Consider the following 25,787-nt stretch of genomic DNA (forward strand, 5'->3'; position numbering starts at 1 on the left):
CAGAATCCTTCCTCCTGAGTCATGACAATGGATGAATCATATGGAAGCAAATTCAAGCCCACAGACACCAGAGCTCAGGCAAGAGTGAAGTAAATTCAGGATTGGAAACACGATCATTGAAATCAAGAGTAAAGCCGCAAGGTTTCCCTATATGGCAAGCACAGGCCATGCTCTCGCTCACTCTTTTGCTGCCCCCGTCTTGGCCCTGTGTTCCTGCACAAAGAGCCCGGGGAAACCAGATAAATCATCCCTGATACAGGGCAGGAGTTGCCAGAGCCCCAGGCTGAGACATGATCTAGAACAAAATAGATAGTGATGAGTCAGTACTAGAGCTCGAGGAACAAGACTCCACACAGGCAGCCACACGACAGGCACTGCTGGCGTGAAGAACTAGTCAGTAAAGCAAAACAGAGCCAAAGGGAAAAGAAGGCAGAAGAGGCTATGGCCAAACTAGGTCTTCAATAGGTTGCAGGGGTTACTAGAGTCACTATTCGGAAATGTAAGAATATCCTCTTTATCATCACAAAAGCAGATGTCTATGAGAGCCCAGCTTCTGATGCCTACATAGTTTCGGAGGAGGCCAAGTTAAAAGATTTATCTCAGCAAGCAAGCAACTGCTGAGAAATTCAAAGTTCAAGGTGAACCTGTTGCAACTGCTCAAGAAAACACACAGACTCCAACTGTACAAGAGGAGAGTGGAGAGGACAAGGTTGATGAAACAGGTGTGGAAGTTCAGGACATAGAATCGGTCATGTAATAAATGTGTCAAAAGCAAAGGCAGTTTGAGCCTTGAGGAACAACAATAATTATACATGTAACCATATAAAAACAAGGGCTTTTGTGTTTTGGGGGTTGTTTTTTGGTGTTTCAAAAGAGTAACTGCAGCTGGGTCTGAAATTTGTACTATCGTTAATAAAGTTACGGCTTCCTCTGAGATAAAAAAAATAAAAGAAATCAAGAGTAAAGCAGAAATATCACAGAAACACAGGCTGTTGGATCTGGTGATCACCCCCAAACTAGGAATATAGTCGATCAGATCTAGGTCGTTATTTGAGGAGCAGGCACACAAAAGACCAGAGATAAATGATTGCTAAGTGGTGCCATGATTCACGCTTTCTGGAAAAGAAGACTGAAGAGACCTTAAATCTACCACTTGGAAATATTTTCCTCTGTCACCTCCAGCCTGCGGAATAACTTCCATTTGTCTGTCTGTAGGAACCACCCTGAAAGAATGAAAGTCTCTGAGACTAACTCCATACACTGAACTGGTCCAACCATATTGACTGAAGCAATACCTTGAGAAAACAAGTCTGTAGATTAAGTCATCTAGTTCTGTTTATAGATATACACTGAATCTACTTGTGCTTAATATCACAATAGTGAAATTATTGATGTGTGTAGCACTGTACATAGACTTGTTCATATCGCCTCTGGTTTTTATCTGAAGCCCCAGAGCAAAGAACAGTGTTAAAAAGCTCCCGCTACTCATCCATTTGTTCAGGGATCATGCAAAAAAAGGTGATCCCAAAAAATAAAAAAGGGAAGGTGATGAATTTTAAAAAGATTATAGTAGTGGAGATGTTCAGAGAGACTAGTCAGAGAGAAGGCATTTTCTCTAGCCATCTCGCTGTAGAATTTGGTAAAACAATCACCAGTGCACAAGGCATCCAGCCAGGTGATGGGGAGAGTTAGCCTGGCAGTGTCCACTAAAGTAGGTTGAGTATAGAGACTCTTCCCTGGAAGAGTTTAAAGTCAAGAGGCTGGCCTGGTTCTGACTTTGAAGACAGAGCCAGGAGAGAGGGTTGTCTCAGGAGTAGCCCACACTTCCACATTAAGCAGAGCAATGTCACAGGTTTTCTGGTGAACACCATGGGAGGGAACCAGGTCTAAGTCAAAGTTCCAAAACAAAGACCCTGTGTAGGATATACTGTTAATGCAGGGTCTCAGGGGCAATAGTAAGAAATCAAAGAGGTTGTTCATGCCAGGGACAAGTACAGTGTCTCACGGACAATAGGGCATGTACCCTACACAGAGGCTTCCAAGTCAGATTAACACTCCAGCAATACACCTTCTGTTCCACACCTCTGCTCCATTCTCACAACCCCGTACACATGTCTGAAAGATGCGGAGTTTCTGTCTGCCAGTCCCGAAGGCCCTGGTTTCCTGGACAGAGCAAGATCACCTGGGGATCTCTTTAAAATGCAAATTTATCTGATTCAGGTTGAGAAAGGCAGAAGCAGAGCCCTACCATTCTGCATTTCTAGTAATCTAATGGTGCTGTTGCTGCTGATCTGCCAACCACACTTAAGTAGCAAAGACATAGATGGCAACATAGTGAGATGAGGACTGGGGAGTAGAAAAGTGAGTCAGGAAAGAAATACAGAGGACTACCGTGTCCACTGTGTGTCCCTTTCCTCACTGCAGCTTCTGAGCCCAAGCCAGGCCCAAGCAGAGGAAAAATTAGTACTTCTTTAGATGGAACAAGACTCTTTAAAGTGGTGATGAAATGAATTAAGTTGATTTTTGTTTATACCATGGCAAGTTAATTTCACGTTATGTTATGGGCTCAGCTGTGTCCCACCAAAATCATATGTTAAAGTTATAATTCTCAGTTCCTAAAAATATGACTGTATTTGAAGATAGGGCCTTTAAAGAGGTGGTTAAGATGAGGTTATTAAGGTAAGCCTTAATCCAACATGACTGGTCTTCTCATAAAAAGAGAAAATGTGGCCGCACAAAGGGACACCAGGTGGGGAGGGAGACATGTTTGTACAGAGAGACGCAAGAGGGCAGCCATCTGCGAGCAAAGGAGAAGGGTCTGGAACAGCGTCCTCCCTCATGGTCCTCAGAGGAAATCATCTCTGCCAGAACTCGATCCTGGTCTTCCAGGTCCTCTGCAGAACTATGAGAAAATAAATGTCTGTTCTTTAAGCCACCTACCCTGTGGTATTCTGTTATGGCTGCCCTAGTAAAGTAATGCATCAGTAAACCAGTAAATGGAGGGAATTTTTTTCTCCTTGGTTAACTTAAATACCGTATGTTTTGTAGCTGCAGAAAGCTTCTGAACCACACCACTATCAGACTTAAAACCTAAAGAAGGGACTGGTGATTAAGATACAGCGCTTCAGTGAAAGTCTTCTCCTCAGACCCTCAGTCAGATTTACTATCCTACCACTTTAGGGGTGAACTGAAAGCCTGATAGACCTCACGTCCAACTACTTGTAAAAACCTCCACATAAACGCTCCACCAGCTCCTGAATATCAGCTTCAGTAAAACTGAGCATCTTCATCAACATGGTCCTGTTCTCTCTACATCCTTTCGTCTAGGTTCTAATGTGCTTGAAAAGGGTCAGTGAAGCAACATGCTTGTGTGCAGCAGCTAGAATGGTGCCTGGCACCACCATTACTCTCACAGTCACCGGCGCGACCAACTTTCCAGTCACACAGTTAGAAACCCAGTAGCACCCTTCAACAACTTCCTTTCCTTAGATCCCCCATTTCTATCAGTCCCAATATTCTACCAATTTCATAGTCAAATAATTATTCTTAACTGATCTCCCTGCCTCTAATCTCTGTCCTCTTCATTAGATTAGTTTATAATATTTTGTTCCTCTCTGTATCCCACGTAGTAGTAGAGTTATTTTTTTCTACTGAATTAGAGCTTTCAGCTGTTAAATAACCACTTCCTCTAAACCTCAGAAAGGTGTGTGTATACAAAAGGTGCCCCTTTAGTTGACAAAAATCAAGAATAAAAATGTAACAGGAAACCCAAGTAATCAATATCTAAGGTACTTTCAGCTTCAAATATGTACAAGGTTCTAAAGCTCTCCCAGCTACAGCACCTCCTACTTCTGGAACATGCACCTGCCTTTGGCAAGGAGCACCCAACTGGAGAAAACCCTCACCAGCGGACTCCCTCCCTGCTGGGCCACCAACCGCACTGAAACTCTTTCTCATCTAGGCAGCTTCTCTAACTAGCCTCACTCCACTCCAGTTAACTTCATTCAGAGCTACGAACTCAAGCCCTATGACAATTTTCTCTGCTTTTAGAGGAGACCCAGGTCATACACCTAAATGAAGTGAGTTTTTTACTCATTCTGATTAGTATAAATTTTCTTAAGAGAGACTGTGTCATGTGGTGGGAAGAGCATGGGCTCTAGCGTTAAGCAGGCCTCGAGTCAGATCCTGGTTCTACATGAGTAGCTGTTCGACCCTCCTCCACTGTTCTCTCACCTATAGAATGAGAATTAAATCTGCTTCCTGGTATGTTTGACACGATTCAAACATACCAGTAAGATAACGTATTTGTATACAACAGCTAGTATGGTACCTGGCACAACAGAGTTACTGCATAAATATAGGTCTCTTTATCTTCTTTATAAATATTTATTTTTCACTCTTTCACCTTATGCCATGAGCAAGCACCCTGAGAATCTTGGAAGAAAGCCTGGAGTCCTGCCAGTAATTACTTTAGCTTATATTAAGTATTGTCATAAAGTTTCTTTGTTTAATACCTCGGACTATAATTAAAGTCAAGGATTCAATTGGATATTTTCCTCAAGTTTCTGGGTGGGCCTCAACTAAAGAGACATGTAAATGCCCAAAATTTTTAGCGTCCTGTTTCTTTGAATAAGAGTCTTGTTACTATAGGAGGTTTTCTTTACATACAATGCCAAGTAATAAATTCTTCTTTCCATAATATAAACTCATCCTGTGTGGCTATCTATTCAGTAGTCATAGAGAATGTCACATCTCAAACTCAGTCCTGTATTTCTTTGTGTTCTAGATACATCATGAACTATTAAACACCTGGCACAGGCATAGCACTTCTAGGTGCTGTGAAGCTACAAGTTATGTGCCAGTCATGGCTTCTGATCTCAAAACCCCAGAGTAATTCTATAGTAATTCTATAACAACAGTGTGTGTGAGATATAACTAAACTGCATTTCAGAGTCTCAGTGCTAGAAAAGTTCAAAAGAAATTGGGAAGTCTTCTGACTGATAGCAGGGGAAAGGCTCACCTTGGAACAAAAGAAAGGTATCTAATGCAAGAACAGAATGTCAATGAATGTGCCATCAAATGCCAAATGCATTATATTTGTTCCCAGTTGGTTAACTCTATTGTTCTTCTCAAGAAAAACCCACCTCAGCCTTCCACATTGGGCAAGAGGCCACCTCTGTGCAGACCACCTGCATAAGCCATCCTTGTATGCAACCTTTCTTCTCCCACCTTCACCGAACTCCACTTTCCTTTCTTCTCAGTTTTCTCCTACATCCTCTCCCACCATAATCAACTTCTGTGTCAGAAATTCAATCATGCCAAGAAAAAGAATCACAAACTATTGCTAAGTTAGAGCTGAATGGCATCTTAAATATCATAGAGTTACCCTTCCCTTCATTCAAAGTTTGCAATCAAAGACTGTTACATTCAGTCACTCATTATTTCACTTGAAAATATCGAAGCCACCCTATTATATGCAAAGTTCCCGGTAACTGTATTTCTGCTCAGTTTCTCTTATCCTTAAGAATCTTATCCCCTGACTCTTCTCCATGTAATCAGTTCAGATGAAATTGGGAAATGGGGGAAACTGACTTTTGTACTCCTATCTTCTTCATTCTTGGCCCATGTTTCTCTTCAGTGACCTCCCCCATCTGTTACTTTAAATTTTGTCCTTTCTGTAGTTATCAGTTATCATTAGAGTCTTCAGTCACCTTAAGGTTGGATGGCCCATACAAATCTGATTGATTGTTCTTCTTCACGAGGTAGTTACATTTTAATTGGGGTTAAAATCTTATATTACAAATAAAGGCCTAACCCGTTTCAGACACCAGTGAAGGAGGATTTGGGGAACATACCTGAAAAGGCATTTTATAGTTAACAACTCCTTTACATAACTTCAAGTAATATTGATAATATGCTTAAAAGCTACCATTGAATATTGACATAACTGGGCACAATGAAAATTAATCCCTTACATTTAAAAGTTTGCCAGCTAAAAATGTATTGCCCCCAATTCCAAAGCTCCCCTTAACTGTCTTCCTAGAAAAAAAATGGAGCTTGAAATTTTCTCCTTTGCTGTAAGCACAATGTCAAGTTTTGTCGGTATAGGAAACTGGAGAGATACTCCAAGAGGAACCAGGTTCTTGGTTTTCCATTTGCTTCTTGCTCCTATCTCATGGCTTCCAGCTTCATGTGTGGGTTTCATCCATTGGCACTCACCCCCTTAAGGTTCAGTGGAAATAGATGGACTGCTTCTTATCGGGCTGCAGTGCCATCCCTGTTGACAGCTTTCCAGTAAATCACACACATGTCCTGAAAGTCAGTTTCTCAGCCTTGGCCCACCTGCATTTTGGAAGGATGTTTTCTGCATGCCCAGTATCCATGGTCCAGTTCTGACATAGGTACCCCCAGAAAAATTCTCTGCAGTCCAATGGTATATTGCCACACCTTCTCCACTGTGGTCTGAATCCCACCCTTGGGCAGGAGGCCCCTTTTCCATATTCATTTCTTCCTTGGGTACCCTCAATGAGCTCTATTGCATTCTTTTGACTTATGTTCACCCCTTTATAGATCACCATCTGTTATAGTCGATAAGTCTTTATATTAAATATTCCCTATTCAAATTCTAATACTATATGGTGTCTGTCCTTTGACTGGTCCCTGACTGATATAAGAAGGGGAAGAAATTATCTTCATTCCTGAAGAATAAACCTTCAAAGCATGTGTTAAATAATCCAGAGTATGCAAACAACCAGAGAGATAGTTTGAATTTCTGCCAGAGTAATCTGTTGCAAATTAGTCTAATATCTTGGTTACAATAAATAAGATAGAAAAAAAGGCAAGGAGCACTCAAATCCTAGAAAAAAATAGATTCTCATATTGAAACTGCAACTGAAAATAAAATAAAGCAGAATAAACAAATTTAAAAATTCAAAGCTAAGTACACCAGCTCCTTAATCAACTGTCAAGTTTCAATATTGCTGTACCCAATAAGTATCTTCTGTATTTAGTTTTAAAAATCACCTGGGGGATGAGGGATGTGGGATGTGGGAGCTTGACTAATTAGGACTTTTGCATTTGCTTCCTGAAAAAATATTGGCACAAAATAGGGCACAAACAAGCCAAGCTGGAAAAGTATAAGACATGCAGTCATGACACTGAGCATGGTATTGAGTCACACAGTCTGAGCAGTGGAGAGCAAGAACTTCAATGCCTGTCCATGAAGCTATTGCAAAGATCAGACCTAACACAGTGCCTGCCATGTAGCAACTTCTCCAAAAGGCTGTTTTTTTGTGGTTATTGCTGTAATTCACGGATCTTGATTTATTATGTTGAGTTTTATATCAAGAAAATTTTAATTGTTACTAACAGGAAATCCAACTCAAATGAACTTAAACAATAAAAAAAGATTTGGTTGATAACATTACAAGGGAAATCAGGAGGTAAAGGGAGCTTCTAAGTTGGTTCAGCAATATCACTAAAGCCCATCTCTCTTTTGGGGTATCACATGGTAGAGCCTTATTCTACAACTGAAGCCCTTTGTAGATTTAGGCTGGCTGCCAGCCATAACAACCACTTCACTGTTCACTCTCAGTGGAAGAGCGAGCTCTGTATTCCAAATGAGAGTCCTGGGATTCACCCAGATTAGACTGGCTTGCATCACATACTCACCACCCCTAAACCAACAGCAAAACCCAGGGAAATGTATTGTGTTGACTGGTTTAAGCCAATCTTAACTTACCTGTGAATTAGGGGTGTAGTTAGCTTTCCACACAGCACATGCTCCATAAGGGGGAAGACAAAAAGACAATACGGATGTTGCCCAGATGAACAAAAAAATCTTGCTTAAATACTTTAAATTTTCTCTCTAGTTTTCTTGTAAAACTTGTATTTATTCCCATTATGGTTTTACAGAAATAGCGAATAAAAATTTACCAAGGAATAAAAAATAATAATTAAAAATGTATATAGTCTCACCATGTGCTGTACATGTTTTACATATACTAACTCATTCTATCTTTAAACTACCATGAGATTTAGGCAAGGAGCTACTAAAGAATGGAGTCAGTATTTGGAACCTAGGCAGTATGGCTCCGGCACCTGTGTCTCTAACCCTCTGCTAGATTGCCTCTCAACAAAGAGGTAATTTTTCATTCCTCTGATGTGCTATGAAAGGTGCCAGGGAGGTTGATTCTATGTGCCCTCTCCCCAGAGGTGATCAACAGAGCAATTGATGAATAAGTGAATGATGTAAGAAAGAGATTCCTAGAAGGGTTTTTTTATCACTCAAATGTTATTTTAAAATCTGAAACACAGTGAAAAGGGAAGAGATGGGCCATTCACCAACAAAGTAATCAGAGAAGTTCTCCAATCATGCCCCACTCATCATCCATACTTTAACAGCATCCTCAAATTATAGTCAGAGATGATGATCAAGTATGTTGGAGCCAAGACCTCTAATGCCAATGGACATCTGTCAACACCATTATCAGTTATTTGATATTGAGAAAATCTCTCTCTGCGAGTCTCAGTTTCTCCCTCGCTGAAGTGAAAGGATTCAACCGGATTATCTAAAAATAGCATGCATGCACACACACAAATTATTCCTACACTTCTAGCACTACCTCAGTTTTTCTCTCTCAAACAATAGCTTGTTATTGAATCTTTCATCATGGCTCTGGCATCCTTCCAAATATGATCAAATTAAAAGGAAACTTAACTAGTAAACCAAAAAAATAAATAACGGAAAGAATCTTAAAATCTCTCTGCAAGCTTCAGCTGATCAATCCTCCCAACCTGCCCCTGGAGTCAAGCTAAACAGTTTTCAAAGGTCAGGTCTCTTTGAAAGTCTGATTTATTTTATTAAAGTCACGGAGAAACTCAGTTTACAGACTATCCTTCCTGTTTCTCCCTCTTTTTCCTTCTTTTCTTGAATTCCACTCTTGCTGTCACTGCTATGGATAGGCTTGCACATTTTTTATCTCCTCAGTTATAGAGAACTACAGGTATGAACTATTAATCCTATTAATATTAGAAACTACTATACTGTGCGTGTTGCATAGAAAATTATTATGACCTTAAACATCTCACTGAAATTGCAATTTCATGAATTTATGAATCCAAAAGAAATACATTTTAAGTAATGTAAATTTGTTTTCTACCATTTATAAATTCTGGGCCTCTGTGAGGGAGCCAAGTAATTTCTATTTTCTTTATTCTAATATCCAAACCACTTTTCTGGGTATCTCAGTTTAGAAAGAAAATGCTGTGAGGCTCATTCTTTTGGTTGATGGTTCTCATTAACCATAACAGGAGAAATCTCTGTACATAGATCAAAATAAAAGGGCCACTTGGCAATAAACTAAATGTATTGTTACCTTGGCCATTAAAAGAGAAAGTAGAATGTGTAATCCCTGAAGCAGACCTTTCTATGGTAAGGTGTCTCATTCCCTGATAACATTCTGTCATCTTATAGACATTTTTTTATGGAGGCTTAGATAGTTCACCTTGTACCCTGTGAAAGTATCATGGATTTTTTATGAGACATACTAAGCTATGCATAACAGATTGAAAAGGGGAAGAATTGAAGGATAAGTAATCTGCAGAAGCAAATCGTGCACTGTCAGCATCCTTAACTAATGGCACTGAGTCTGCTCCAAGGCTGCCTTGTTTTCCTAAACTGGGCTTTGAGATACAGCAGCGAGTCTAGCTCCCTCCTCCACTTCTCCGCAAAGGCCCATTTCTGCACCGTCCTCCTTTGCTTTCCCATCCTCTTGCTGTTTCCAGTTATATCCTTCTCACATGCCCATCCCAAAACCAAACTGGTAGTTATTGAACAGGGATTGGAGATGGCAGACTCTCAGTTCATTAACTGCTTGTCAAGTTGGAAGTTTTCAAAATTGGCTATAAAAAGGAATAAAACGTGATAGCGTTTCCTCAGAATTTCTTTTTACCTCCTCTAAAATTGCATGCTAGCCCTGGCCAGGTCCCAAGTGACTCAGTTGGTTGGAGGGCCATCCTATGGGCCAGAAGTTTTGGGGTTCAGTTTCTGGTCAGGGCACATATCTAGGTTGCAGTTTCCATTACTAGTCAGGGTGTGTATGGAAGGCAATTGATCCATGTTTCTCTCTCACATTCACATTTTCTCTCTCTCTCAAATCAATAAGTATGTCCTCAGGTAAGGATTAAGAAAATAATTTAAAAAATAAAATAAAATAGCCCCAACAAGTGTGGCTCAGTTGGTTGGACATCACCCCACAAAGCAAAGTGCCGCTGGTTGGATTCACAGTCAGGGCAGATGCCCTGGTTGCAGGTTTGGTCCCTGGTCAGGTCAGGGTGCACAAGGGTAGCAACCGATCTATGTTCCTCTCCCTCTCTCCTTCCTTCTCTTCTCTCTAAAGATAAATAAATAAAACCTTAAAAGTAAAATAAAATAATATTCTATGCTGTCAGTAAGGGAATCTGTATTTGATAAAGTGCACTCTAATGAACATCCCAGCTGCACGGTAATAAAGTTGTTACAGTACAGACTTTGGAGACAGATGCCTGAGTTCCTACTTACTAATTATATTTACTAGGTTAAGTTAGTTAACTTTTTTATGCCTCAGTTTTGTATCAGCAAAAGATTACCTTCCTCACTGGGTACTTATACGGATTACAGGAAATGAATTGTTCCAGGACCAGAGTAAATGTTATGTTAGTCATTATTATCTCATATGAGATGTTAATACCCTTTCAACATTCCCAAGAAGTGACCATTTATTTTAATCTTGATTTTCCGTAGGAACAGAGACATTATCTCCCAGGGAGACTTACTATTATTTTTGCTATAGGAATGTTAATCTCTCTATAGTGAAATAAAATTTATTTTCCTTTTAGTTCTTACTTGCTAGTCTGAGGTCCACCTTGGAGTGATATAGAAGAATTTAACTGATATTTGACTCGATATTTTTCTGATATATTCCTATCATAATGCACATATAGTATAGATGAGTACTTAGTAACTCACTGTCTACATTGTTCTTAAAGAGTGCTATCCAGAAAGAGGATCTGAAAGCACTGTTTCCTTCATTCTAGATGGACTCCTAAGCTCTTATTCATTTTTGGAATTTTTAACATCCCTGTAACCCTACCTTGACTAAAATTAAGTCTTTTTTCTATGACTGCTACTAAATTGCATCTCATTATTGCCTCTCTGGATTTATGTGATTTTTCTCCTGCTTTTTGCTTATTTATAAGGTGGTGGACAGTTGTGGGATAGTTGTAGGATGAGAGTAGTAACTAGACAACTTTATCACTGCTTTTCTTAAATTTCATGCTAGCACCAGTGTATACCTTGAATTTGTCAAGATATTTTGGGATTTTAGTTCTATTAACCATCTTTCCATTACCTGTCACTGAGTCCTTTTTCTTTTGATAGCCAAAATTATATAGCTGTCACACAATGAGGTTTATAGAGTGTTGAGAAAACCAGAGTCCTACTTTTATTCCTAGCTTCAAAAATAATAGGCCTAAGGTACTTCTTAACTGTTCACAATATCTGCCTACTTCACAAATTTGTTTCAACCTCTACAGTGTTGAAAAGTAAACTAAGACTTTTAGAAAAAATTTCCTCACAGTATTATAGAAACAAGCAAAAAGTCCCAAGTTAGCCTAAAGGAAATCAAGTGAATATACTGAGAACATGGGGAAAGTATCAAATAAATTTGTAACCCTTGATCCTTCTTGCTTGTTCATTTAGATGTCTAGGTTTCTCTTCATGAGTCACTCCGGCTAAGGATTGCCCCTGTCTCCGCACAGCACCTTACACACATGTCTGCTCTTGTCTTTGGCAATGGGCAGAGGAAGATATCATTTGCCTGTCTATTTCTTCCTTAATATCATGAGATCCTCGACGGTAAGCAAAAGCATTTTAATAATCCCTACGCCCAGCACAGAACCTAATACATAATACATAATAAACATTGTTGAATAAATAAATGAGCAAGCTTGCTAACTACATGTCCCTACTGATACAAGGCCAGTCATTAACTTAGGTTACACTTTTAAGTAGATGAATTGTATGAAGTAAGGACAGTTCCTTTTCCCTACCTCCTCCCTGTGGCCAGAAGTTCCACTAAATAATTATAAAAGTCTCTAAGCCATAAAATGCAAATATCCCTGAGGGAGAAGTAATATTTTGGCATCAATATATGTTAGATTGTGAATTAACGACACCAGCGACTTCCTCCAGTGCAGTTTATAGAGATTGGGGTGGCATTAGAAAAATAGTATACATTATCCCCACAGGTCCCAACGCTGTTGTGGCCATGGGCCACTAAAATCTTGGAGCATCAGCCCATTAGCAAATAGAGGTTAGAAAATTCCATTCCTCCCGTAGATACCATGTCTAGAACAGGGATTTCTGCAGGTGCCCATGTAATCATCTGAACTGCTTCTCAATCAAACACCTACCCCATGGAGCCCAGCTGCCTAATTAGCTTCCTGGCCAGAGTTCTAGGTACCTGGGTTCCCTCCTGAAGGAGGAAGCCCATCCCTGAATCCTAATCAGCAATTAAGAGCCCTGGCTTTCTTGCCCTCCAGTGTCCCCAGAAAAGATTCTGCTTTTCAGGTCTTATAGAAACCTCTCACCCAGACCTTCCCTGAGAACTCCACTGTCCATGGTGGTGGTCTTCATTCTTTGATTGGCAACCCCTCGGCCATTCACCCCGGTGTGAATGGGAATCTGACTTTTGCCTTCCATCCTTTAATTTTGGCTCAGAGCTCCCTCAAGTCCTCTCTAACCCTAATCATTGTACCCTAACCCTTGCCAATCCTGGCTCAGTGCCAGTTTGCTCCTTTTTTCCTTACAGGAATCTATAGGTTTATCTGCCCTGGTCACATCATTTATGATCCTGAGAGAGAAAAATGAAGGGGAGGGAATAGGAAAAGGAACCATTAGAAACAGCAAAGATAAAAATTTCCATCTGCCTCACATGTTTTGCCAAGAGCCAGAACTTCTTAGCAGCAGAGGTTTTAAATTCCATGCACTTAGACAGAAGTTCCTCAAAAAGATCTCTAACTATAGCTTCTTTGTCTTGGCTTCTCAGGGCCCTTTTGTAAGCATTGCCCCTCCAGGTTAAAGCCAAGTACCCAGGGCTGGCCATTTCTGCTGGATCTTGGCTATCGGCCAAGCTCACATGCCAAACAAATAGAAGAGGAAAAGGGCATAGACAGAGAGACCAAAGGGACATTTCCCAGTTAAGACATCAGCACTCCTTTTTTATTTTTAAGATATCCGTTTTTAGGACCCTGCTCATTCAAAAATGTAAATTCTTGAGAAGCATGTTTTCCTTCCAGTGGTCCTCTTGAATTTTTTTATATTTACAGAGTTCTTAGGGTTTTTTTTTTCCATTGCACACAGGAAAGTTTAATGTTTGGTATCAGTAAGGTAGTTATAAAAAAACACAAGGTATTGCTTCTTGGCCTTTTGGCTAAGATCAAGTGTAGTAAAAAAAACACAAGATGCTGAAGAAAATTAATTCTTCATTATATGTCAGATGAGTAAACGGAACATTTTGAATCATAAGCGTACTCAACATTTTAAATACTTTCAAAACTATTTCCTTTGTACAGAATAATTTCATCATGATTAGAAATATCTCAGGCTTATTTAACATCTAATAGAAGAGAGGGCAGTGTTTTCGAATGGAAAGGACACTAGACTGAGAATCAGAAGTTTTAAATCCTAATCCTTTCACTAATCGTGGATCTTGAGGTGAAGTCTCAGGCTCCTCATCTGCAAAATGTAGGAATTAAAATAGGAGACTTTCAGTCTTTTTTGGCTACAACCTTTTTCCTGTTTAATAACTTTGCTGAGAGTATAGTACAGTGAAAAAAAAAAGAAATACATTCAGATTCAAGAGATTCAGATTTTAATCTGAGTTTTACCTCTAACTTTCTTTGTGACTTTGAGCATTTGCCCTCTCTCCTGTTTCCTCATCTGAATAAAAAGGAAATAGAACAGATGGTGTCTAAGGACATTTCCAGCTCTAAAATTTTATAACAGAGAAAAATGTCTGTGCTGCATATGCTACCTTCCATTTGCACATAAAACTTGATGTTTTCCTCCAAGCAGCCTGAGAAGAATACATGCATTTGTAAAGCATTTCCCCAGTGTACTGGATGGGACACACACTCATCCACCTGAACAATAAACCTTGGTTCCCAAGGAGAAAAGCTGTCTTAAGTGCCTCTGTGCCTCACCTGAGGTCCAGCTCTGGAATCCAGCACAAACATTATTATTACCAGGCTTCATTCAAGTGACCCCTATAGACCATGAAACAAAGACAACTATACCCAAATCTAGTCTTTACCTTCTGTTTATAAATATATTACTTATGGGCAAGAATAACTTCTTAAATGCTAAAAAAAGGCTATTTATCAAATACACTTACTATTACATTTTTTACATGAAACTGTGCTTAATCCAAAAATATTTTTGTATTTATCATTTCTGGATTTTTGTTAAAATGCTGTAACTATTCAAGTAAAGTGTCTGCTTCGAAAGGAAGTCAGAACTACAGTCACGGTGGTTTACAGAACAATTTCTGGTAGTCTTTGCTTCAGTTCAGTATGTTGCCATGATTGGCTGTCAATAGTTACAAATAAGGAAGTTTTCAAGTCAGGGGATTTCTCAGTGGAAGTTCCCAGTTCAACACAAGGGAGAGCTCAGGGGGGTTTGGGCAGCATTCTAGACTCTGTAACTGCCTACACTTTAAAGAGCAGTGGTCTGTGAAAGAAGACTTGTAACCCGAAGAAGCAGTAACCAAAACTTGAATAGTTCGTACTGATTCACAGCCTAGAAAGGGGCTTGGATGGCTTAAACTGAAGTGTTGCTGATTTGCTCTTCTCTTGCTTCTGCTGAGTGAGTAGTTTATGACATGATTCAATAATGCCATTGTATTCATTATTATAGTTAGGAATTTGACCTTTAAAAAAACAGGGTCCCTAGCTAAAAAAAATTTAAATACTGTGATTTTGTTACATTTTTCTCAACTTTTAAAATAGAATATATGTCTATTGGAAATGATTTTTTTAAATATAGACCTTCTGTAATGAGTGGTTTTTATAACATAATGTAGAATAAAATGTATGTATTTGGCATAAGTTATATATGGCTTACTAGGTTGAAAAGTACACTAATACTATACATATTCATACTTTCTTTGGTTATAATTTTAAAGATCAATTCCAGCATAATCCAGTGTGTTCATTCAAACATTAACTCAAGTTTATATTCTTCCATTTTCTAAGAGATACATTTTAAAGAATATAGCTTTACTGTAAAATATCAACCTCATAGGAAATTTTCCATTTCCTATCCTGAAATATGTAAACTTAAATAATTAGAGCAAACTAGTCTTATTCTATTACCAGTTGGCTTTTATGTTCATAATCAAAAATGAATACTAAAGACTATATAGTATCTTCTTAAATATTTTCTTAATAATAATCTTAGGATTAAACACCCAGAATATCATCACTATTGCTATATTAATAGCTACCATTTATTGAGTGTCTGCTGGAGGAAAACAATCACAAAACCTTCCAGTTCACAACAGAGCCCATGCTTAAATATGAATTCGTATCACTCCTTTTTCCATGGCTCTCTGTTTCCACTGCCCTGCCTTCTTACAACATTGAAACAGAATTTGGGGATGTTTTATCCAAACTGCAAAATGATGGGAAGGGGAAGGAAAATGACTTGGCCAAGGTCACAGAGCAGCCAAGTTATTTATAGAAACTTAGAAGTCATTTCTAGTTCTCCCTTCCCCTCACTCACCTGCACCATCCCCTCACCATCCCCAGGGCTCACTTGTACCTGTGCCGAGGTGCACACCAGAGTCTGCCTCCACGCAAAGGGGGTAAGGGCTGTATATGAGGTTCCTGCTAGCAACCGACTAGGGCCCTAAAGGAATGTTCAGTTATTTCTTCTAAACACTTGTGACTATGAAGAGATGGCCAACTGAAAAGATTTAAGACAAATCTGTTAAATTTCTCCAAAAGTGTTCCAGTTGTAATTTCATAAAACTATTTCACAAATTTGAGGAAAATGATCATCCTTACAGTAGAGAACCTTCCTGCCTGCAAACATTCTTTCTTTCCATACACTTAAGGACTCAGGCAATATATAGGTTTTTATTTGTTGTAAAATATATTCCAATAAATTTTGTTTTATTATGTTTCTGTGGGGTAGGGATTTAAGAAAATTCTTGATTCCACAATTTTATCTTGCATCCAGCCATGTATTGAGCTTTTATTTATTCTAAATTATTTTAGGTAATTTACATGTGCTGCCTAGATAGGAAAAATATAATTGTATGTCCTCTTTTGTTCCTCTCACCATATTGTCCAGAGAACTTCTAGAATAGTTTAATAACAGAGAACATAGCAGCCAACCTTGTCTTGTTCTGACCACAATGGGAATTTCCCTAGTGGTTAACATTAAGAATGACGTTGGCTGTTGGTTTGAGGTAAATAAACTTATTATAAAAACCAAATAACTACCAAATATACTTCTAACTCTAGTTTACTAAAGATGTATCAAGACTTCCTATAAAACTGTATTCGATATTGTGGTATCATTAGAGACAACTGTATAGTTTTTCTACTTTATATAGCATTTTGCTGTTATACAATACGGTAATTTCATTTTTTTAAAATTCCACATTATCAAAGATCGTGCCCCAGTAAAAATGATAGGTTTATAGTTATAAAGTATATTTTGTTTTTCCTCTGATTAAAGTAACGAATTGGTTGATCAAAACCAACCAAACTAAACCTACACATTTCCTCATTTTCTCTTCAATCCACATGCTTAGACGCCTCTTCTCTATTATTTTGTCTTCACAATTTAGATCACAACTCAAATTAACAGAAAGGAATGAAAACAACATGACATAGCCAAGGAGCTCTATCCAGGCAGAGCAACCAGATACTCAAACAAAGCAGCTCTTCCTGCGCTTTGTGCAAAATCTTTCTCCCTGTTATGACAGTGCTGGTTGCAGACCAGTTCAGTTACAGTTTACAGTAATATGCAAATGGATGACCCAATTGAACAATTTTATACCAGTTTATATTAAGAAAATGCATTCTGAAGAAATGTCTGTAATTTACTGAGAATTTTTGCATTCATATTCATAAGTGAAATTAATCTGTATTTTTATTTTCTGATAAAAATACCAAAATTTTCCATGTTCTAAAAATATTTAATGGGCACTTTTTGCTCCTTGAAATGTTTAAAGAGCCAACCTTAACACTGTTTGTCCTTGGCACCTGCTTTTGTTTGTTTTGTTCATAAATGATCCTTTTTATCAAATATTTTAAATGCATAAGCATACACGATATTCTCTTGTACTTTTTAAATCATCTCTATAATTATGTGGATAACTCTTTTTCATTTCTTATTTTATCCATTTATGTTTTCTCCCTCTTTCTTTTTCCTGATTGGATATGTCAAAGAATTCATCTCTTGGATGTATCACTTTAATGGTTAGATGATTAGCTCTTTTTTAAATAGTTTTTGCTTTTAATGAATATTTACTTAATGCCATGTTTTAGAATATTTTCTCTTTCCCTTTTTGTTTTTGAGTTGAATGATTACTTCATTTATTTTTATTCTTTGTTGTTTACGTAATGAAAGTATTTAAAGCTAGGAGCACCTCTGAGGATCGTTTTAACTACATCTCACAACTTTGATATGTCACTTCCCCGTGGTCATTATTATATGGTTTTTAATTACAAATTTGTTTCCTTTTTGATTCAATAGTTACTTAAGAGAATGCAGGATTTTTAGTTAATAGACTACATTTTTAGAATAGTTTTAGATTTAGAGAAATATTGAGAAAACATTACAGAGTTCCCATATACCCAGCCACACAGTTTCCCCTACTATTAACATCTTATTTTATTAATTCAGTTCATAGTTTATTCAGACTTCCTTATTTTTTTCCTTTTTAAAATTTTGAGGTAAAATTCACTTAATGTAAAATTCATTTGAATACTATTGTAAATTGAATTGTTTCCTTAACTTCATTTTTGGAATGTCCACTGACGATGCATAGAAACAACTGGCCTTTGAGCATCAATCCTGTAATCCTGCAATTTTGGTAAATTCATTCTTTAGCTCTAGTAGCATTCTTGTGTATTTTGGGGGATTTTCTCTATACAAGACAATTGTCTATATAAGACAGTATCAATGTAAACAAAGATATTATCACTTCTTCCTTTCTAAGTTAGAAACATTTTATAGTATATCTTGTTTAATTGCTCTGACTGGAACTTCAGGACGAGGTTGAACTACTGTGCTGAAAGAATTATCCTTGTCTTGCTCTTGGTCTTCTGGGAAAACCTTTCAGTTTTTCACCATTATGTAAGCTGTTAGCTGTGGATTTCTCATAAATTCTCTTTACATATTGAGGCAGTTCCCTTTTATTTCCAGTTGTCTATGTCTTTTTTTTAATCACTAAAGGCTGTTGGATTTTTGCCAAATGTCTTTTCTGCATCAATGAAGATGATCAGATGTTTTTTTCATCTATAATGTGGTATATTGTATTGAATGATTTACTTATGTTTAACCACCTTTGCATTCCAGTAATAAATTATACTTGGTCATGAAGTAAAATCCACTTAATATGCTGTTGAATTTAGTTTACTAGTATTTTGTAGAGAATTTTTGCTTCTTTATCCATAAGGAATACTGTTTTCAGCAGTTCTTAAATAGTTATGTAACTATATTCCAGAAGTGAAGAGTATTTATAACTCACTTACAAATGCAGTCTGTTACACCAATAAATGTGACTTGACCCATTGTGTAAAGTAAACAATGTGTGAGAATTAGTCCTGAAATTGTTCACTGAATTTCTACTTCTAATCTAGTGGATTAAAAATACAACTACGAGTGGTATAAAGATATAAAACCTTTATTGTGATAAAATCAGTCACAAAAATAGAAAATTTAGATCCTACCCAATTAATTTAAGAACTCAGCAGTTTTCCTCAAATTACATGAGTTCCACCCAGAAAATATTAAAGATGTCTTTCAATGTGATGCAACTGTATAAAACTAGAATATGCCTATTTGATGGCCAATGTATCAAAATCAACAGAATTTAGAAAGCACATATAATTATAAAATAAGCAGAGACAAAAAGGCAATTTACATAGAATTATAAACTTCTTTAAATGTTATCAGAGTTCAAATGATATTTCTTTCTTCAGGTAATTTTTTTCCAGCTTGGTGAAGTTTGTTTTCAAATTTCCTTTGGCCCTGAAATGGTGGCTCCATTAAATGTCTGCTGTAATTAAGAATATCAGAAAAACTAAGCCTCCTTTCTAAAGTTTCTGTGGTGAAGTCATGCGTATCTCCTAGATCAATAAATCCAATGATGTAATCTTTGGTTTTTCCATCTCTTACCAGTATTAGTATGGGAATGACTTTGATCCTCAGTCTCTCAAAAAGAAAAAGTGTTTTTTCCACATTCACCCTCAAAAATTTGGTCTCCAGGCATTTCTTGAACAATATCACCAAATATATGTCTAGTATTTTATACCTGAATGTGGAGTATGTAGAAAGGACAAACAACTTTCCTACTCTCCTTGACTTCTTGCGAAAGGCTTGCTAGAGATTTCTCTGTATTCTCCATGTCCTTTTTAAAGCCATTCTTATTTCTGCTGTTGAGCTTTTCTTTGTGCCTCAGGTCTCTTCCAGGTGTTCCAATTCATCCTTGTCCATCTGATCCAGTTTCTGAATTTCAGCATCCAAATGTTCTTCCACTAGGTTAGTCTAAATTAGTCTGAAGCAACTGCTTCTCTAGGACTTTCGAAAACATGTTGACGGATGCATTAACTTCCATTCTTAACCATTTAGCCTTGGTGAGCTCTCAGTAAAACATGAGAGGTGACAGAAAGGTAGCTTGAGAAGAATAGTCACCTCTGGCTTCAGCCTCCCAGCAGCGGCTAGGAGCTACCAGCCAGCTGTTGGCTGAGGCTCCTTAAGCCTTACAGCTGCAATGCCCCAGGAAGTGTGGAGGAAGAGGAATACTGGTTTTTAGGTTTCTTTACTTGTGGGATCTTCTCTGGCCTTCGTATCACAATCATCCTGGATTCACAGAATTAGGAAGGAATTCACATAATGAAGCCAACTGATCCAGGACTCCTTTTTGTTGGGCGGTTTTTGATTACTGATTCAATCTCTGTGTTTGCCATAGGTCTGTTCATATCTTTTATTTCATCTAGATTTAGTTTGGGTAATTTGTGTGTTTCTAAGAATTTGTACATTACATTTAGGTTATCTAATTTGTTGGCAATCACTCCTCTACCTTTTGGCTAAAATCTGTAATCTGTAGGCATGTAGTTATCCACAGTATACTGTCATAATCCTTGTTATTTCTGTTTGGTTGCTGGTAATGTTCACAGTTTCGTCACTGATTTTAGTTATTTGTTGTTCTCTCACATTTTCTTATAAGTCTAGCTAAAGATTTGGCAGTTTTGTCAGTCTTTTAAAAAATTGATTTGCCCTTGCTGGTTTAGCTCAGTGGATTGAGTGCGGGCTTGTAAACCAAGTGGTTGCTGGTTTGATTCCCAGTCAGGGCACATACCTGAGCTGCTAGCCAGATTTCCAGCTGGGGGAATGTGAGGGGCAACCACACAGTGATGTTTCTTTCCCTTTATTTCTCCTTCCCTTTCCCTCTCTCTGAAAAATAAATAAATAAAATCTTTATTAAAAAACCTGATTTTTACTTCGTTGATTCTATTGTTTTTTCCATTCCCTACTTCATTTATCTCTGCTCTAATCTTTATTATTTCCTTTCTTCTGCTAGATTTGTGTGCTTAGTTCATTTTTTTCTAGTTCCTTGACATATCAAGTTATTGATTTCAAAGCTTTTTTTAATATAGATGTTTGCTGCTATTAATTTCCCTTTGAACACTGTTTTCATTGCATCCCATAAATTCTGATATGGTGTGATTTATCTCTAAGTAAATCTAATTTCCTTTTGACCTATTGATTGTTCAAGAACACGTTGTTTAATTTGCACATATTTGTGAATTTTCCAGCTTTCTCCTTTTATTGATTTCTAACTTCATTTCATTTTGGTTGGAGAAGATACTTTGTATGATTTCAATATTTTTAAATATTAGTATATTGAGACTTTCTGTGGCCTAATACTTAATCTATCCTGAAGAAATTTTCACATCCACTTAAGACAAATGTGCATTCTACTGTTGCTGGGTAACATGTTCTATATATACAAGGAGGGAACCCCAAATAACACAATCTATGTATAAAAATTGTGTATTTATTCTTACATGTTTAAACTTCAGTCACTTTCAAAGTACTCTCCATTCGATGCAATATACTTATCAAAATGTTTGTCCACTGCTCAGAACAGTTTTTGAACTGGTTAATTTTGATGCCTTTCAGTGCTTCTGCCATTTTTTATTTCACCTCTCCCATTGATATGTTTCCCTTTGAGGACTTTTTTCATCCAGGGAAACAAAAAAAAAGTTGTTTGGGGCAAGATTGTGAGAGAAGGGAGGATGAGGCACAGAGTTCATGTCTCTTTGTGATCAAAAGCTGCTGAACACTCAGCATAGTGTGGGCAGGGCACTTGTAAATCACTCATCATGAAATGAGCAAATGCATTGAAAAAGTCTTCCAGAAGAATTCACTGAAGCCCAATACAGCCTCTCACAACAACGCCAGCTGGTACAGTGATACAGATGGATTCCTAAAACACCCACTTAGAGGGAGAAGCCTATACTATAAAGGGACTACCCTCCAGAAGATAATTCCAGTTCTTTTTGGCCCCTCCCCTTGTATCTGTGAAATCTAGCTGTTTATAGTATTCTTCAAGTCTTCTATTTCCTTTTTATCTTCTATTTTTCTATCTGTTATTAAAAGTGGTGTAGTAACATCTCCAACTGTTACTGTAGCACTATTTCTGTCTTCCATTCTATCAATATTTGCTTCATGCATTTTAGGGCTCTTTGTTTGATGTGCATATGTGTATTATTGCTATATCTTTGTGACAAATGTCTCTTTTGTCACTATACGAAGTCTGTCCAGAAAAAGTCCAACCACTGTTAATATAATGAAAATGGTTTGCATGCTATGGATATAACATAGCAGCCAAGGAGAGTGCACTGGAATGTGTATGTATGAACAATGAGAACTTCACTGCACAAGCAGTGGAGGAAGTAGACACGACCGAGAGAGCATGTGTACTGTGTGGCCGTCACATTCAAAATGACTGAGCGAGTAGAGCAATAAACTGCATCAGATTTTGCATTAAGTTTGAATGTTCTTCCATGGAAACTATTCAGATGATTCAGAAGGCCACAGCTGTGGGCAAGTGGTGATTGGCAGCTTCCTCATGACAATGTGCCCACTAATGCATCACATCATGTGCAGAGTTTTTGGTGAAACGTCAAGTCACCCAGGTGACTCTGCCCCAGTACAGCCCAGATTTGGTGCCCTGCAACTTCTGGCTTCTCCCAAAACTAAAATCACCTTCAAAAGGGAAGAGATTTCAGACTGTTGATGAGATTCAGGAAAATATGACAAGGCAGCTAATGGTGGTTGGGAGAACTGTGTGAGGTCACAAGGTGCCCACTTTAAAGGGAACTGAGGCCTACATTGTCCTACATACACTGTTTCTTACATCTTGTATCTTCTTCAATAAATGTCTCTATTTTTCATAATACATGGCTGGATACTTTCTGGATAGGCTTATACCATGCTTTTCTTTGTTTTATAACAGTTTTAGACTTAAAAGCTATTTTGTCTGCAACAGAGCACTGAAGGAATAAATTAAGAAAGATACAAACAAGTAGAAGCATATACTATGTTCATGGATTAGAAGAATTAACATCATTAAAATGTCCTTACTACCCAAAGCAATCTATAGATCAAATGCAATCCCTATTAAAATACTAATAACAATGACATATTCACAGACTTAGAACAAACATTTCAAAGATTTATATGGAACCATAAACAACCTCAAATAGCTGCAGTGATTTTTAGAAAGAAGAACAATGTAGGAGGGATCACAATATCTGATATCAACTATACTACAAGACCCCACTATATTCAAAACTGTCTGGTACTGGCATAAGAAAAGACACAGCTCAATGGAACAGAGTAGAGAGCCCAGAAATAAAACCATGTCTCTATGGTCAATTAACATTTGACAAAACAGGCAGGAGCATAAAAAGGAGTAAAAATAGCCTCTTCAACAAGCGGTGATGGGAGATCTCAAATGGCACATGCAAAAAAATGAAACTAGACTACCAATTTACACCATGTACCAGGATAAATTCAAAATGGATAAAAGACTTAAACATAAGCCATGATACTATAAAATTTCTAGAGAAAAACAGGCAATAAAATTTCAAATATCCCACACAGCAATATTTTCACTGATAAATCCTATAGGGCAAGGAAATAAAGGTTATAGTAAACAAATGGGAGTACACTGAATTAAAAAGTTTCTGCACAGCTAAAGAAAACATCAACAAAATGAAAAAAGAACCAACCATATGGGAAAACATATTTGCCGGCAATATCTTGGAAAAGGGTTTGATCTCCAAAAGACATAAGGAACTCATATGACTCAACACCAGGAAGAAAAACAATCCAATTAAAAAACGGGCAAAGAATCGAACCAATACTTCCCCAAGGAAGACATATAGAGGGCCCATAGGCATATGAAAAGATGCACAACATTACTAGGCATCAGAGAGATGAAAATTAAAACCACAATAAGATACCACCTCACACCAATCAGAATAGCTGTCATTCACAAATCAACGAACAAGTGCTAATGGGAATGTGGAGAAAAGGGAACCCGAGTGCACTAGGGAATGCAGACTGGTGCAGCCAATGTGGAAAACAGTATGGAATTTCCTCAGAAAACCTAAAAATGGGTCCTGGCTGGTGTGGCTCAGTTGATTGAGCACCAGCCTGCAAAGCAAAGGGTCACTGGTTCAATTCCCAGTTAGGTCATATGTCTGGGTTATGGGCCAGGACCCCAGAGTAGGGGGCACACTAGGAGCAACCACACATTGATATTTCTCTCCCTCTGCTTCTCCTTCCCTTCCGCTCTGTCTAAAAATAAATAAATAATCTTAAAAAAAGAGAGAACTAAAACTGGAACTGCCTTTTGACCCACCAATTCCACTGCTGGGACTATACCCCAAGAACCCCAAAACATCAATTTAAGAGAATATTTGCATCCCTATGTTCATAGCAGAGTTATTTACAATAGGCAAGTACTGGAAACAGCCTATGTGCTCATCAGCAAATGAATGAATCAAAAAACTGTGATACATTTACACAATGGAAAGAAAGAAAGGAGGAGCTCAGCAGAAAGAAAGGAGAAGCTCCTACCCTTTGGGATAGCATAGATGGAACTGGAGAGCATTATGCTAAGTGAAATAAGCCAGGCACTGAAAGACAAATACCATAGGATCTTACTTATAACAGGAACCTAATGAACAAAAACAAACAAATGAGCAAAGTAGAACCCGAGGCATGGACACAAGGAACAAACTGACAGTGACCAGAGGGGAGGGGAAGGGGGATAAGGGAGGAACAAAGGGGAAGTGTCTAGTTAAAGAACAAGTATAAATGACCCATGGACATGGAAAACAGGGTGGGGATTGACTGTGGGAGGTGAGGGGGGGCAGTGGGTAAGGCAGGGGAGAGCAAGGGATGGGGGGAAATTGGGACAACTGTATTAGAAAAATAAAAATTTTAAAAATAAATAAAAGCGATCTTGTCTGATATTAGTATAGCTACCCTTTCTTTTTTTTTTTCCATAACTTTTGGCATGGAGAATTTTTCCATCCTTTTACTTTTAAATTATTTGCATTTTTTAAATCTAAAGTAATTCTCTTGTAAAGAACATATAGTTTGATTATGTTGTATTATCCATGCTTCCAAGCTCTGACTTTTGATTGGAGAGGTTAATCCATTTATATTTAAAGTAATTATTGATAAGGAAAATGTACGTCTGACGTTTTGCTATTTGATATCTGTATGTCTTAAGTCATTTTTCTGTCCTTCACTCACTTGCCCCATTATTGCCTTCATTCATGTTTAACTAACTCTGCTTTACAGTATCTTATTCCATTCTCATTTGCTTTTATATTTTTAAACATACTGTCTTAGTTGTTACTATGGGGATTAAATTAGCAACTTAAATTTGTAGCAAACTAATCTGAATGAATACTAACTAAACTTCAATAATATACAAACATTCTCACCTGTATAGCTTATTCCCTCCCCTATGTTGCTATAATCACAAATTTCATATTTATACACTGTGTGTACATTAACATAGGCTTATAATTATTTTAATCATTTGTTCATTGAATCATGTTAAAAATAAAAATAGGAGTTCAAACCACAAATGCAGTCATGCTAGATTTTATATTTACCTATTTAATTATCTTCACCAGAGTTAATTTTTTGGTATGGCCTTGAACTGTTGTCTAGTGGCCTTTTATTTGAGCCTAAAGGACTCTCTTTATCATTTCTCATATGGTGAGTCTACAAACAACAAACTCCCTCACCTTTAGTTTATCTTAGGATATCTCAACTTCCCCTTCATTTTTGAAGAATAGTTTTGCCAGACATAGAATTCTCGGTTGAGACCTATTTTTTCCAGCACTTTAAATGTCATCCCATTGCCTTCTTTCTTCTATGATTTTTAAAATAAAATTGGTTATATTCTTACTGA

General features: G+C 37.6%; 1 protein-coding gene and 3 pseudogenes across 1 annotated transcript in view; 3 read left to right on the forward strand and 1 right to left on the reverse strand.

The window, feature by feature from the left end:
* Positions 1-243: 243 nt before the first annotated feature.
* LOC119045664 (nascent polypeptide-associated complex subunit alpha-like) lies at positions 244-879 on the forward strand (annotated as a pseudogene).
* Positions 880-13,452: 12,573 nt separating this feature from the next.
* LOC119045668 (uncharacterized) lies at positions 13,453-13,557 on the forward strand (annotated as a pseudogene).
* Positions 13,558-14,701: 1,144 nt separating this feature from the next.
* TANK (TRAF family member associated NFKB activator) overlaps positions 14,702-25,787 on the forward strand; it is a 90,257-nt gene continuing 79,171 nt past the window's right edge. Inside the window, exon 1 of the mRNA XM_037140412.2 lies at positions 14,702-14,905. The gene's annotated coding sequence lies outside the window, so the exon portion shown is untranslated. The remainder of the gene's footprint in view (positions 14,906-25,787) is intronic.
* LOC119045663 (thioredoxin domain-containing protein 9-like) lies at positions 19,221-19,895 on the reverse strand (annotated as a pseudogene).

Source organism: Artibeus jamaicensis, unplaced genomic scaffold (assembly GCF_021234435.1).
Source record: "Artibeus jamaicensis isolate MK-2021 breed Jamaican fruit bat unplaced genomic scaffold, CSHL_Jam_final contig_391, whole genome shotgun sequence".
Lineage (NCBI taxonomy): Eukaryota > Metazoa > Chordata > Mammalia > Chiroptera > Phyllostomidae > Artibeus > Artibeus jamaicensis.